The sequence below is a fragment of the Mandrillus leucophaeus genome, unplaced genomic scaffold (genome assembly GCF_000951045.1).
Source record: "Mandrillus leucophaeus isolate KB7577 unplaced genomic scaffold, Mleu.le_1.0 Scaffold417, whole genome shotgun sequence".
NCBI lineage: Eukaryota > Metazoa > Chordata > Mammalia > Primates > Cercopithecidae > Mandrillus > Mandrillus leucophaeus.
In genome coordinates, this window is record NW_012104443.1 from 2,901,914 (window position 1) to 2,915,496 (window position 13,583).

A 13,583-nucleotide genomic window follows, 5' to 3' on the forward strand; every position below is an offset into this window, starting at 1 on the left:
GGAATGGAAGCAGAGAAATGGAGCAGGGGCTAGAGAGCTAAATGGGTTTGAGAAAGATATTCTTTTTTTTCTTTCTCTCTCTCTATATTCTTAAATATATATTTCTCTCTATATATTTTCTACATATAACAAATACGTTTCTCTCTATTTTCTCTATATTTCTCTCTAGATTTTCTCTATATAGGAAATATGTAAGGAATTGGCTCACATGGTTATGGAGTCTGAAGGTTTCAGAACTATTTGACAAAGGAGAATGGATAGGGTAAGTTCCAGTCAGAGTCTAAAGTCAGGAGAAGACCAACATCCCAGGTCAAATACAGTGAGGCAGAGAGAGCAAATTCTCCCTTACTGAACCTTTTGTTCGATTTAGGCCTTCAATAGATTGGTTGTGACTCACTTACACTGGGGAGGGCAATCTGCTTTACTCACTTTACCAATTCAAATGTTAATCTCTTCCAGAAGCACCCTCACAGACACACCCAGAATAGTGTTTAACCAAATATCTGGGCACCCAGTGGCCCAGTCAGGTTGACACAAAAAACCATTACAGAAGGCATTAAACAGACAGCTTTGAGGGGAGAACAATTTAATTTAATAGGCATGCAAATTATCATCATCATGTATTAAGATTTGTAATCATAAATAAAGGGAGTCATTAAGTGTGGATACATGATTTTCTTCAGCAATGCTCAATGATTTGTTTGCAGACATTGATTAAATGAGTTAATCGGTGTTGATGTATTGCCAGCTTAGTACAAGGAAGGCAAATGGGGCAAGATAGTTAAGAATGTTCACAAGAGGGTGAGCATAGAGACTGTGCAATCTAGGCTGGATTAGGAGGAAATTGAGAAGATCAGTGGCAAGCTGGAGAGCGAAATCAGTGGTGGGAACCATTCTCACTAAAGTCAAAAAATTATGAGAGTATTAGCATAAGTGAACTGAAAGGATATATAATGATAGCAGGTGATTTCCAGAACTTTTTTCTTCTGGAACACAGAAAGCAACTAAAAAGTATTAGGGCCTTCCTTCCTATGGATATATAATGTGCTTAAACCTATTGATTTTCACAAATAGTGAAATATATGCAGGTAGGATATACCAGGGAGAAGAGGTGTCAATTTGAGCAGCTTATCTGACGCACGTCCCTTGAGATAGTTTGGAGGTCCCTTCCAAATCTCATGAGATATAATCCCCAGTGTTGGAGGTGGGGCCTGTTGAGAGGTGTTTGGATCATGGAGGCAGATCCCTTATGAATGACTTGGGCCATCTCCTTGGTGATAAGTGAGTTCTTGGTCTTAGTCCACATGAGATCTGGTTGTTTAAAAGTGTGTGGCAGTTCCCCACCTCCTTTCTCTTGTTCCTGCTTTCCCCGTATGATGTGCCTGCTCTCATTTTGCCTTCCGTCATGCTTGTAAGCTTCCTGAGGCCTCCCCAGAAGTTGATGCCAGAGCTATGCTTCCTATACAGCCTGCAGAACCATGAGCCAATTAAACATCTTTTTTTTATAAATTACCCAGTCTTCGGTATTTCTTTATAGCAATGTGAGAATGGCTTAATACATCCCTCAACTCATAGGCCCCTGTAGACCTCAGTTTTACACCTGGAGGACCCTTTTGCTAACAGATGACTGTTGAGGTCGCTGGGAAGGCTCTGTTTACTCATTTCTTTCATCCCTACATGGTTGTTGACTGTAAATACCCTGGGGACTTTCACACAGTTTTTGGAGTAGGTCATGCTTAAGATTTCTGAAACTTCGGTTTCAGCTGTTAACACTATGATCTCAGCTGGTAGCACAGAAAGTCTCTTGGATCCAAGGGATTCCAGACAAAAGCAAAGGTAAAATTAGAAAGTGAACCCTAAATATGCAGATGGAAAATGGCACATGTTTAAAATTATTGACCAGAGGTATATAATAGAGTGTTTATTCCCTGAGATCCTATTTTTTGAGCTCACAAGGTTATTTCTTTTTTCTCACTTACTTCTTAAGTTCAGCCACCCTGGAAAAATAAATGATAAACCACAAATCAATTCCATTTTAACAACGAAATGACCACCTGATTCATAGCTTTGTACTAGGCATTAAGATATAGACCAATAAAAGTTGGTAAGAGATATCAGTCCAACTTGAAGAAGTTTTTACAGTCTAGTGACCTAACAACTGAATAATTTCCACCCCGTCACAGTCAATAAATATTGAAAACCCACAGCAACAAGTGTGTAAAAGGGACTATTTCTGTTTGCTCCTGGGACTCAACTCATTGTACAAATTAAGAATCCAGAGAGGGAGGATAAAGAACCAGAAATATTGTTAAGCATTCTGGGAGACTGAACTAGAGCTACAAAGGGCTTGCTGACCACCGAATGGGCAGCGTCATATTGCCTTTCATTCCTAACCGTGTGTGTGTGTGTGTGTGTGTGTGTGTGTGTGTGTGTGTGTGTGTGACTGACTTAAGTTTTGGCTTCATAGAATTCGTCTGTTAAACACATTATTATGTTTATGATAAAGATATTGTTCATTACATAACCCAGCACCTTATTTGTGTAAACATTTACAATTTCTAGTTGGTTGTGTACAAACCAGTTGGACCTATTCATGAAAAATGGCTCATTCTATCATGTATTCTGAAAACTGTAAGGTGGCTTTACTTTTTTTTCTGTTGGCTGCCAGAAATCTTGGAGCCAAATTTATGGCCCATCTCTAACAAGCATGTAGACTCCATAATATGTTATTGCTAGCTTCCTTTTTAAAAAAGCAGAACATATTAATCAACACATCATTCAATCATTCAATCAATCAATCATCTTCATAAACAGGAGGCTAATGGCTCAAAGTGCTTTGGAATCCCATGGAAGCTGAAACCTGTACACAAGCCTACAAGACCTTTCTAAACACATGTTAGATCTTTGCTAGCCTAATTTAGAGCTTGGATACCTCCCCAAACTCCTGTATTCAGATTCTCTCCTGTAATAACTTGAGGATTGTCCAGCTAATGCTGATATTATTTGTCCTTGCCTTCTCAGAAGCAGGTCTGATTTAGAGTTTGAATTTGTTAGGACTCCACACTCTACTTTCTAAAGGGCATGCTAAACTTCTGGAATTTGTTTTTGAAGCTCCTCATAGGATTTGCCTATAACATTTGTATGTTTACTTGAGAGTATTCTAGGGCCCTCCTTAGAATTATAGTTTTTGACTGATTCCATTAACTTTTTTTTTTAAGAAGAAAAAACTACAAGAGATATACTATTATTAAATGAATACTGGAAATACAAAACAAACTAGAAATAAGAGGAAACCTTGCTTGATTCTACCACAGAAAGACAATCACTGCTGATGTCTGAGGTCTCTTTCTTTTTTATTCATAGACTTTTCTCTTAACTGTTTTTCAGTGTTTCAGGTGTGCTCCAAATAATAATTGCTAATTCACTTTAAATGTGTCTATTGTGTGATGAAATGGTGCAATGGTTAAGAATGCGATCTCTGGAATGAGACTGCTTTTTAAATGCTGGTTTTTTGACTTACTAAGTGTGTTTCACCTCAGGCAAGTTATTCTAATATTTCATGCCTCAGTTTTCTCATTTGTAAAATGGGAATAATAACATCCACCTCTGTCATGGCTCATGCCTATAATCCCAGCATTTTGGGAGGCTTAGGCAGGAGGACTGCTGAAGCCCAGGAGTTCGAGACCAGCCTGGGCAACATAGTGAGATCTCATTTCTACAAAAAAATATAAATAAATTAGCTAGGCATGGTGGCACGGTTCTGTGATCCTAGTTACTTGGGAGGTAGAGGTGGGAGGATCACTTGAGCCCAGGAGGTCGAGGTTGCAATGAGCTGTGACTACATTCCTACATGTCAGCCTGGGCAACAGAGGGAGACCCTGTCTCAAAAAGAAATACTATCCACCTCAGTACGTTATTGTGATCATTAAATAAGCTATTGCATATGAAACACATAGAACAGTGGCTGGCACATAGAAAATGCATGATAAGTTTTAGCTGATATTAAGTAGCATGGTTTCTATATATTGGAAGGATATTTTTCCTGTAGTTTATATATTCAAAATTTTATTACAAAAGGATCTACAATTAACTCTAACAAATCAACGAGAAAAAACAAACAATCCCATCAAGAAGTGGGCTAAGGACACGAACAGACAATTCTCAAAAGAAGATATACAAATGGTCGACAAGCATATGGAAACATGCTCAATATCACTAATAATCAGGGAAATGAAAATCGAAACCACAATGCAATACCCCCTTTACTCCTGCAACAATGGCCATGATCAAAAATAGTAGATGTTGGTGTGGATGTGGTGAACAGGGAACACTTCTACACGGCTAGTTGGACTGTAAACTAGTACAACTACTGTGGAAAATAGTGTGAAGATTCCTTTAAGAACTAAAAGTAAAACTATCATTTGATCCAACAATCCCACTACAGAGTATCTACCCAGAGGAAAATAAGTCATTATATGAAAAAAGAGACTTGCACACGCATGCTTATAGCAGCACAATTCACAATTGCAAAAGTGTGGAAACAATCCAAATGCCCATCAATCAAAGAGTGGATAAAGAAACTGTGGTATATATCTCTATGTCTATCCCAGCCTCCCAAAGTGCTGGGATTATAGGCATGAGCCATGACAGAGGTGGATGTTATTATTCCCATTTTACAAATGAGAAAACCGAGGCATGCAATATTAGAATAACTTGCCTGAGATCATATAGCTCTACATATATACCATATATCTATATATAGATTTATACCATATATCTAGATGTAGATCCATACATAGATATATATCTGCATATGTATATATACATATATATGTGTATATATCTATATCTAGATATTTATCTATATATATGATGGAATACTACTCAGCCATAAAAAGGAATGAATTAACGGCATTTGCAGCAACCTGGATGAAACTGGAGACTACTATTCTAAGTGAAGTAACCCAGGAATGGAAAACCAAACATCGCATGTTCTCACTCATAAATGGGAGCTAAGCTATGAGGATGCAAAGGCATAAACATGACACGATGGATTTTTGGGACTCACGAGGAAATGGTGGGAAGGAGGTGAGGGATAAAAGACTACATATAGGGTGTAGTGTGCACTGCTCGGGTGATGGGTGCACCAAAATATCACAAATCACCACTAAAGAACTTACTCATGTCACCAAACACCACTTGTTCCCCAATAACCTATGGAAATTAAAAAAATTATTACAAAAGGATTGTTAAAATATAGAAATACAAATCAGGTTAAAAAACAGTCATTATAAGCAGGAATTTGAACACCTGGGAATATCTACTATTCATATTTTCATATATATCCCTCCAAAAGTATATTTTATACTGTATTTGGATGTTACATGGAACCCTGTCATGGCTCTGCCAATACAGTAGTCCCCTCTAATCTGCAGTTTCAGTTACCCACGGTACAGTATAAGAAGTTATTTTGAAAAAAGAAAGAATGCATTCACATAACTTTTATTACAGTATATTGTTATAATTCTATTCTATGATTGTTGTTAATGTCTTATTGGACCTAGTTTATGAATTAAATTTTAACATAGGTATGTATGTATAGGAAAAACCAGAACCTACAAAAATGGTACCATCATGGTTTCAGGCATCTACTGGGGGTCTTGGAACATATCCCCAGGGATAGCGAGGGACTACTGCAGATACCATTAGCCTGGGTCTACAATTAATATGCTTTATTCTACTGGTGATGGGAAGTGAGTCAGACAGACCACCAGTCACTCTGACATGCATCGCTTTAGTTACTGATTTTTTTGGCATGCTAGTGAAATTTGGAAGGCAACAAGTTTTTTGATAAATACCAGTAAATGAGTTACTTAAATAATGTAACAATAGACAGTAGACATCTCATAATGCTTTTTGCGTATTTTCTCCTAAAAATTATGTACTCAACATGGCATTCATTTAAGGCAGATTGTGTGCTAAAAATTCCTCCATGAGGTGAGGACATAGTTTACAGATCTCATGGAGGTAACATAAAAATGTATTTCCTAATTCTGGCATTCAGTAAATATCAGTTTTGCTGCGTCATGTTGTAGCGTAAGTCAGATTTTGGAATTTATTTATTTATTTTTCTGAGAGAGAGTCTTGCTCTGTTGCCTAGGCTGGCGTGTAGTGACATGATCAAGGCTGTCTGCAGCCTCAACCTCCTGTGCTCAAGCGATCCTCCCACCTCAGCCTCCCGAGTAGCTGGGACTACAGGCACGTGCTGTTATGTTGTGACTGGCTAATTTTTATTTTTTATTTTTTGTAGAGACAAAGTCTTGTCATGCTGTCCAGGCTGACTTTGAACCCCTGGGCTCAAATGATTTGCCTACCTTAGCCTACCAAAGTGCTGGGATTACAGGCACGAGCCACTGCACGTGGCCTTGGAAATGTTTTAATGAACATATAATTTGGTACATTTTGGAGGATATGGCCTGTGTCTGGGCAACAACCACCCATGGAATTGCTACTCCACGCTTTCTTACTCTTCTGAGGAGTATGGTAAAATGGAATTCAAGTCCTGGGACACTGCTTCAACTTCTTACTGGAAAAGTCCACACAGTGTAGTAAAACCCAGATGTGCCATCTATAAAAAGAGATGTACAAAGAGATGTGTTTTGGAATTTTATAGGCCTGGTTTTAAAACCAGGCTTCATCATGGACTCACTCTGTGAACTTGGGTACCTTATGTAGCTCTTTGTGCCTCATGTTTCCCATCTATATGTCAGTAATACCACCTGTCTTGTAGGATTTTTCATGATAATCATATAAGACAATGTCATCATGAAGTTTGCATGCATTCTGTGGGTATTGCTGCTACTGTTTTCTTGAAGCAGGAGGACTTCTGGAAGCCCTGGATAGCGTGATAAAGCAGTCCAGGAGCTTTGTTACTATCTCGGCTCTAATGTCACAGACAACTTCTTCAAAGCTGGAGAGAGAGGCACGTTGCTTTATGAGGCCATGTGACCTCAATCTGACCAGGACTGGGGGAGGAATGCGTGGGAATCACTCACCCCTAATGTGAACAATAGCAGATGGCATGGATAAAGTCTAAAAATGGATTGTTTTTAGTATCAGTGTGATTGCAGCTGGGATATTTACTTTTGATAACTGCTGGCAAAGAATAAATATATTTAAATGTTTTCAACTCCTCCTTGCCTTATGAGGCTTAATAACTTACTATTTCTTGTTTATCACTTTATTGACTGAATTAATCACATTTTTTCCCATCTCTACCGATGCTCTGTTTACAGTGCTGCGTACTGGCACTATTATGGAGTCCAAGGCAGCCCTTCTTTTACACAGATTTGGTAAAACAGAAGGCTACAGCTCAGTTCTGAATTTAGAAAAGAAAGAATGTGTACCAGAGAATTAGGATGAGCAATGGAAAATCCTTTTCTTTTTCTCTTCTTATTTTCTTGTGCTGATTTGATTCAAGACTAAACCTTACTTTTCCTATCTCTAAGACAAGAATATTTTCCCTCCTTGTTATCTCCGAGGAATGTGGAGAATTTGAATGGTGAAAGGTTTGATCTTAGTAGCAAGAAAAGAATAAATTGCTCACTTAATAAATTGCCAGGCCACTTGGGTACTATTTAGCAGATTACCTTTTCCAGAGCACTAAATGATAGTAAATGGTAAATGGCAGTAACTGGAAGAGTTAATGCAGCTTTGATCTCTTGAACTGAGACTCTGTAGTTTCCTTAGAATGAGATGGAATTATTTCTTTCCTTTTATCTGAGGCTCAGTAAACCCTTGAAAAAGGAAGACATTATTACCTTTTTCCATCTTGCATGACCATTAGAATAAAAGGGACTTTATAATCCTACACATACACATACACACACTGAAAGTGGCCATTACCAAAAAAAGAATTCTTTTAAAAGTGCCATTCGTCATTCGATTAATTAAAAATGCTTACTGAGTACTGACCATGAGCAAGGGTTTGTGCTGGAGGTGGGAGGGGGCATGTGGAGGAGGAGGCCCTGTCTTTTAGCTACTGGAGAAAATACGTTCTCAAGGCTCTTAATCTCATTCCTTTCAAAAGGCCTGACAATGTACCAGTTTGCATCCTAATACCCATTGCTGGAAACACAGATGATGAAGCATGTGGGGCCCAGGAGAGAATGAGAACCCAGGACAGATAAATCTCAAATTGAGATCCTTCTCCAGTCTGCAGCTCCTTATGGCCAGAAACAATATAAAGGATATCTGTTTACCTGGTGGCAAGCTTGTAACAGTGTTCTCTTGTGTGGTGGGCTGCTCCTAAGGCAAAGTCGAGGCCCAGGGCAAACTCTCCTCTGGGCACTACTGTAGGGTGTGCCTTAGCTCTTAGCTCTAACCGCTCTGTTGCTAGCACTATGCTGGGCACCTCTGCTGTGGCCAAGTGTCACATTCAGTCTAGGAGGAAACGATGCATTACCTAAAGAAAGGTCATGGGTCTTTACTAGTGTTTCTAAAAAGACTTTTCCATGGACTCTATGAGGGGTTCTCAGGTCAAAGTTATGAACTATCAAGGACTACCAAATATCAGGGACTGGCAAGGCAGGCAGGTCAAGGCGGAAAGGAACTCCCCAATTTCAGTTGGATTCTGATAGATAATCTAACTGACTTCCAGACAGTATTGGGCACTCTGACTGGCAAACATTGTCTTCTTAATGAGAAAAGTGATATATGCACCTGGTTCAAGAAACGGAAGCCCCAAGATACACACAAATACACATATGGTTCAAAAATCTAAAACCCAGTTCTATTACTCAGAGATAACTGCTCTTAACATTTGGTATGTTTTTCTATTTTCTAATTTGGAATTATGTTGTATATTTAATTTTGCAGCCTGCTTGTATTTACTTAGCAGCATATTGGATACATTTTCCCACGTATTACTCTTTGAAAATATTATTTTAAATTACTACTCAGCTCCCCTCTTACTGGACATTAAGACTGTTTCCTATTTTTCTACATCAATATGTCTTCAATGAATATTTTTATTTGTAAGAACCTTTGCTTATTATTTTTTTAAATTCTTAAAAATGGCATTACTTGTTTAAAAAGTATTATTTTTCAAGGCTTTTGCTATATTTTTCCAAATTGCTATCTGGAAATATTTTAGTATTTGACACCCCACTAACTGCAGGCTTTTAAAAGAACTGTTTGATGACTGACATTGGGCTTAAGTGACCTGGGCCCAGAGAAAAAAAATTAGATAATTCACTCTAACTTTGAGTTTCTTTGTTTTCAGTAGAGACTTTCCTGTTTCAGAATGAGTTGGACCACAACTTTGGGTAGGGGACAGCTTAAATATACAGACAATGGTATATTTTGTACTTCTACTGTCAGTTGGTTAAAAAGTGATAGATACATAAAATTTTATACATGCATACATATACACACATGCGCACATCTATAGGCAGAAAAATTTTATATCTAAAGATAAATTTTGTTGTGTTTTTATGAATCTAAGAATAAGATAAAAATACATTCCATACACCCATACTTACTACTCATGTACATAGTTGCTGATATATATGAAAAAGTATAAAGTATTGGTGTGATTATAGATGTATCACACCAATATCACACCAGCATACCCAATATTATATACTAGTATTATCACACCATGTAGAACACTTTTGTACCTGATATCAATTCAATATGTTGAGAATATTTTTCTAATTTCAATGTTTTCATTTAACTAGTTTTTAGTGACTACGTAGTATGCTGCTTGAGAGTATGCCAAAATGTATCCATATTACCTCAACTGTGAAACATTTAAGCTATTCTCAATTTTAGGCTATTACAAACACCTTTGTATGTTATCATTCCACACATCTTTAATTACTTTATTAAGTTCCTAGAAGTGTAATTTCTAGATCATGGAGCATGTCTAATTTTAATGTATTTGAAAACTATTTAAAGATAACCAGAAACAACCAGAAAGGTTGTTCCAAAGTATCTTCACAAGCAATAAGAGCATCCCATGAGCAATGATAACATGGGAAATTTGTAATACAGTTACACTTTTATTTTTTGTTTCGTATTCTTGTATCTTGTCTCATTAGTTTTCTATTGCTGTTCTAACAAATTTCCACAAACCTAGGGGCTTAAAACAACACACAGTTATTATCTCACAGTTTTGTAGGTCAGAAGTCTCATGTGGGTCTCACTGGACTAAAATCAACATTTTCAGAAATCATTATTCTGCCTACCACATTGTCCTTGTTCCTCTCATTGCTCCAATCCCTGTGTCTTTTAGTATAAACTTCAACATCTTTTTCTTCACTGCTTCCAATGTGGACCCAAATCTAGACATCTTGCTTCAGACATTAGTACTTAATTCAGCTCTCAGTTCTTAATGTAGGCCTCCCTTTACTAAGCTGTATAGTATTTTAAGATGACCAAGATCATTATTTTATTTATTCCTTAAGTTTCAAGCTTCTTCTTTCCAACGGTACATTTTTCATTTCAAAGCCATAGGAACTACTGTCACTTTCTCTCTGTACTGATAACACAGGATTAAAATTGTTGCACCAAATGGTCTTCTGTTTTTTTCCCCTCTCCTCCTAATTTATCACAAGCAGATATTCTACCAGAAGTTGGGAAAAAAGATTGCCAGCTGATGGGCAGCACCTCTACCTTGTGGAAGATTCATTGCCCTGCACATTTTGAATCTGCTGACAAGAAACTTGCAGCAGAAGTAATCAGAGTCCTCACAAGATTGATTTTTGTTCCCTGCTGGCATATGGCATAGAGGGTGGAAAAGGCTCTCATCTCTCAAACTAATCTTAACTATTTAGAAGCCATTATTGCAGGATTACAAATCATCAGAATATCCCCTTTTTTCTAACAACATTATTTATTAGCAAGACCTTCAAATTAGTCTTGTGTCTTGGCTTGACACTGTTCTTAAAGTCAACCCTGAAATAAGTTTCATCTTAAAAGTAATGCAGTTAGCGCCATTGCTTTAATTGTACAAGCGTTAAGCCAAATTCCATTTCCAGTTCACATTTAAAAATAATTCAGACCAAAATGCAAATTGAATCTCGTCTTCAGTTTGTAAGAAATGCTTAAAGTCAACTTGTCATGAAGAAGAAATTGAATCTATTACCTGTACTCTTACAGGAAGGAAGATGTATCGAAAGGAGAATAGTGAGATTTATCTGATGTTTGGCTGATATATGGGTATATAAAATCTTAAGTAATACTGATAATGTCACACAATATTGTAACATATATTTTCAGTTGAACATTATAAGACAATAAGGCATAAATGGAAATTAAAGGGAAAAATCTGAATGGTTGTCAGGGAACACTTTTTCATTCAGAGAACCATAAACATATGGAATGGTGTGTCAGGCAAAGTTTCTGAGATGAGACTATTGGAGTAATTACAAATTGGATTTATATTTCCAGGACTGAAGGGCACACAGTGGGAAAGAAATTTGAGTCAAATGATTTTTAACCACCTCCCCAAAACACCTCAAGAAAATGTATTTCACAAGTATTATCTATAACTATGAAGCACCAGAAAGACAGAAGCATTTAACGCTTTTAAAAAAGAGCTATTTCGCTAAAAAGAATTAGGTAAGAAAAAAGAAATAAGGAGAAATAATACAAAGACTGGAAGGGGAGGATCCAAGGAGGTGTGAGGGAACACTTAATGGAAAACTATTGAAATGAAATAGATTTATTAATTCAATTTTACAAGTCCTGATTAAAGGCTGAAAACTTGGCCAAAGTCACCTTAAAGGCTTTCTGAGATGTGCTGGATATTTTTAGCTAGTTACCCTATTTCCTCCATAAGTCTTATACCAAAGAGTCAGTCTTTACTCTTAAATCCAGCCTACCTTGTAACCCCCCATTTTCTGTCTTCTTACTCAGAACAAATATTGCTATGACCAGACCAAAACACTAGCCATTCATAAACACAGCATATGCTGCTCCCCATGACTGGGATATTTTCCCCTTGTCTCTAGGTACTAAATTTCTTCTAATTCCAAAAGTCACACCGTCTCAAAACATTTTCAAATCAGTCCTCTTTGCTACTTAGTAAAGTCGGCTGCTTGCATCTCTGTGCTTCTTTTCAGAGCTTTGCTTTTCGTCCATTAAGCACCTATCTCATATGTGCACGGGCTGCATATTTGTCTGTCTGTCTCCCTCACTGATTTAGATCAGGGAGTAAGTCTTATTCACAAGGAATCATGAGCACCTAGCCTGCTTCCAAATATTTGATAGTTAAATGAATGATTTCAGTAATGAACATCTGAACATTAAAAAAAAACCACTCTGGGATATCAGAATGGCACTAGAGTTTATAGATAAGTAAGCATAACTTTTAAATTGTTTACATTATTTTATTGTAGTGAAATTACACTGGACTAAATATTGGTTGGAATAACTTATTATTATGAAAACGTTTTCATTATTATGACTTTAAAAAATTGTAAAGTTTACTATGTTAATGTAATTTAGTAGAAAAAATTCTAGAAACCATTGCTAAATTAATTTGCAAACATCAGAAATACAAAGAACAGTATAGTATATATAATTATACCCTTTGATATCTAAGTCTAATCTCTTACAAAAGAAGATAAGACTGAAAGAAAAAGGGAAATGTTACATTTAATCCATATTAAGTAAGGTTTTAAAATATTTTGTTTGGCTGGGCGCGGTGGCTCACACCTGTAATCCCAGCACTTTGGGAGGCCGAGGCAGGCAGATCACGAGCTCAGGAGATCGAGACCATCCTGGCTAACACAGTGAAATCCCGTCTCTACGAAAAATACAAATATTAGCCGGGCGCGGTGGCGGGCACCTGTAGTCCCAGCTACTCGGGAGGCTGAGGCAGGAGAATGACGTCAGCCCAGGAGGCGGAGCTTGCAGTGAGCCGAGATCGCGCCACTGCACTCCAGCCTGGGCAACAGAGCGAGACTCCGTCTCAGAAAAAAAAAAAAAAATTTGTTTGTTTGACCTTGTATGCTCATTAGTAAGTATGGAAAAATTAGATTTACTAAGCTAGACAGAAGATTGGGGAAGGACTGACATGAGAGCCTGCAGAGCTGCCTGAATTTATGCTCTCCAACCTCAGGGTGGTACTATCTCAGAAATACTCTCAGAATCCAAGATCATCTTCAGTAAATGAAATTGTAACACGTGACAAGCAGAAAGAAATTTAATCAGGATAAGAGAAGCTCAGTGCTCTTGGGGTGGACTTTTGAAATTGGAAGAAGAGAATAATATTTTCTTCCCTTGAAAGGTGTCTCCTAGAGGTTGCATATATGACTTCCTCTTATATCCCATTGGTTAGAACCCAGCTTCATTAGATTAAAATTAATCTATTAGATTACAGCTAATTGTAAAATAAGCTAAAATATTTGCTATTTATTTTGAGTAGTGTATGCCTATACATTAAGTACCTTCCTACTTTAAATAGAACTGATAGTTAAAGGACGGGCGCGGTGGCTCAAGCCTGTAATCCCAGCACTTTGGGAGGCCGAGACGGGCGGATCACGAGGTCAGGAGATCGAGACCATCCTGGCTAA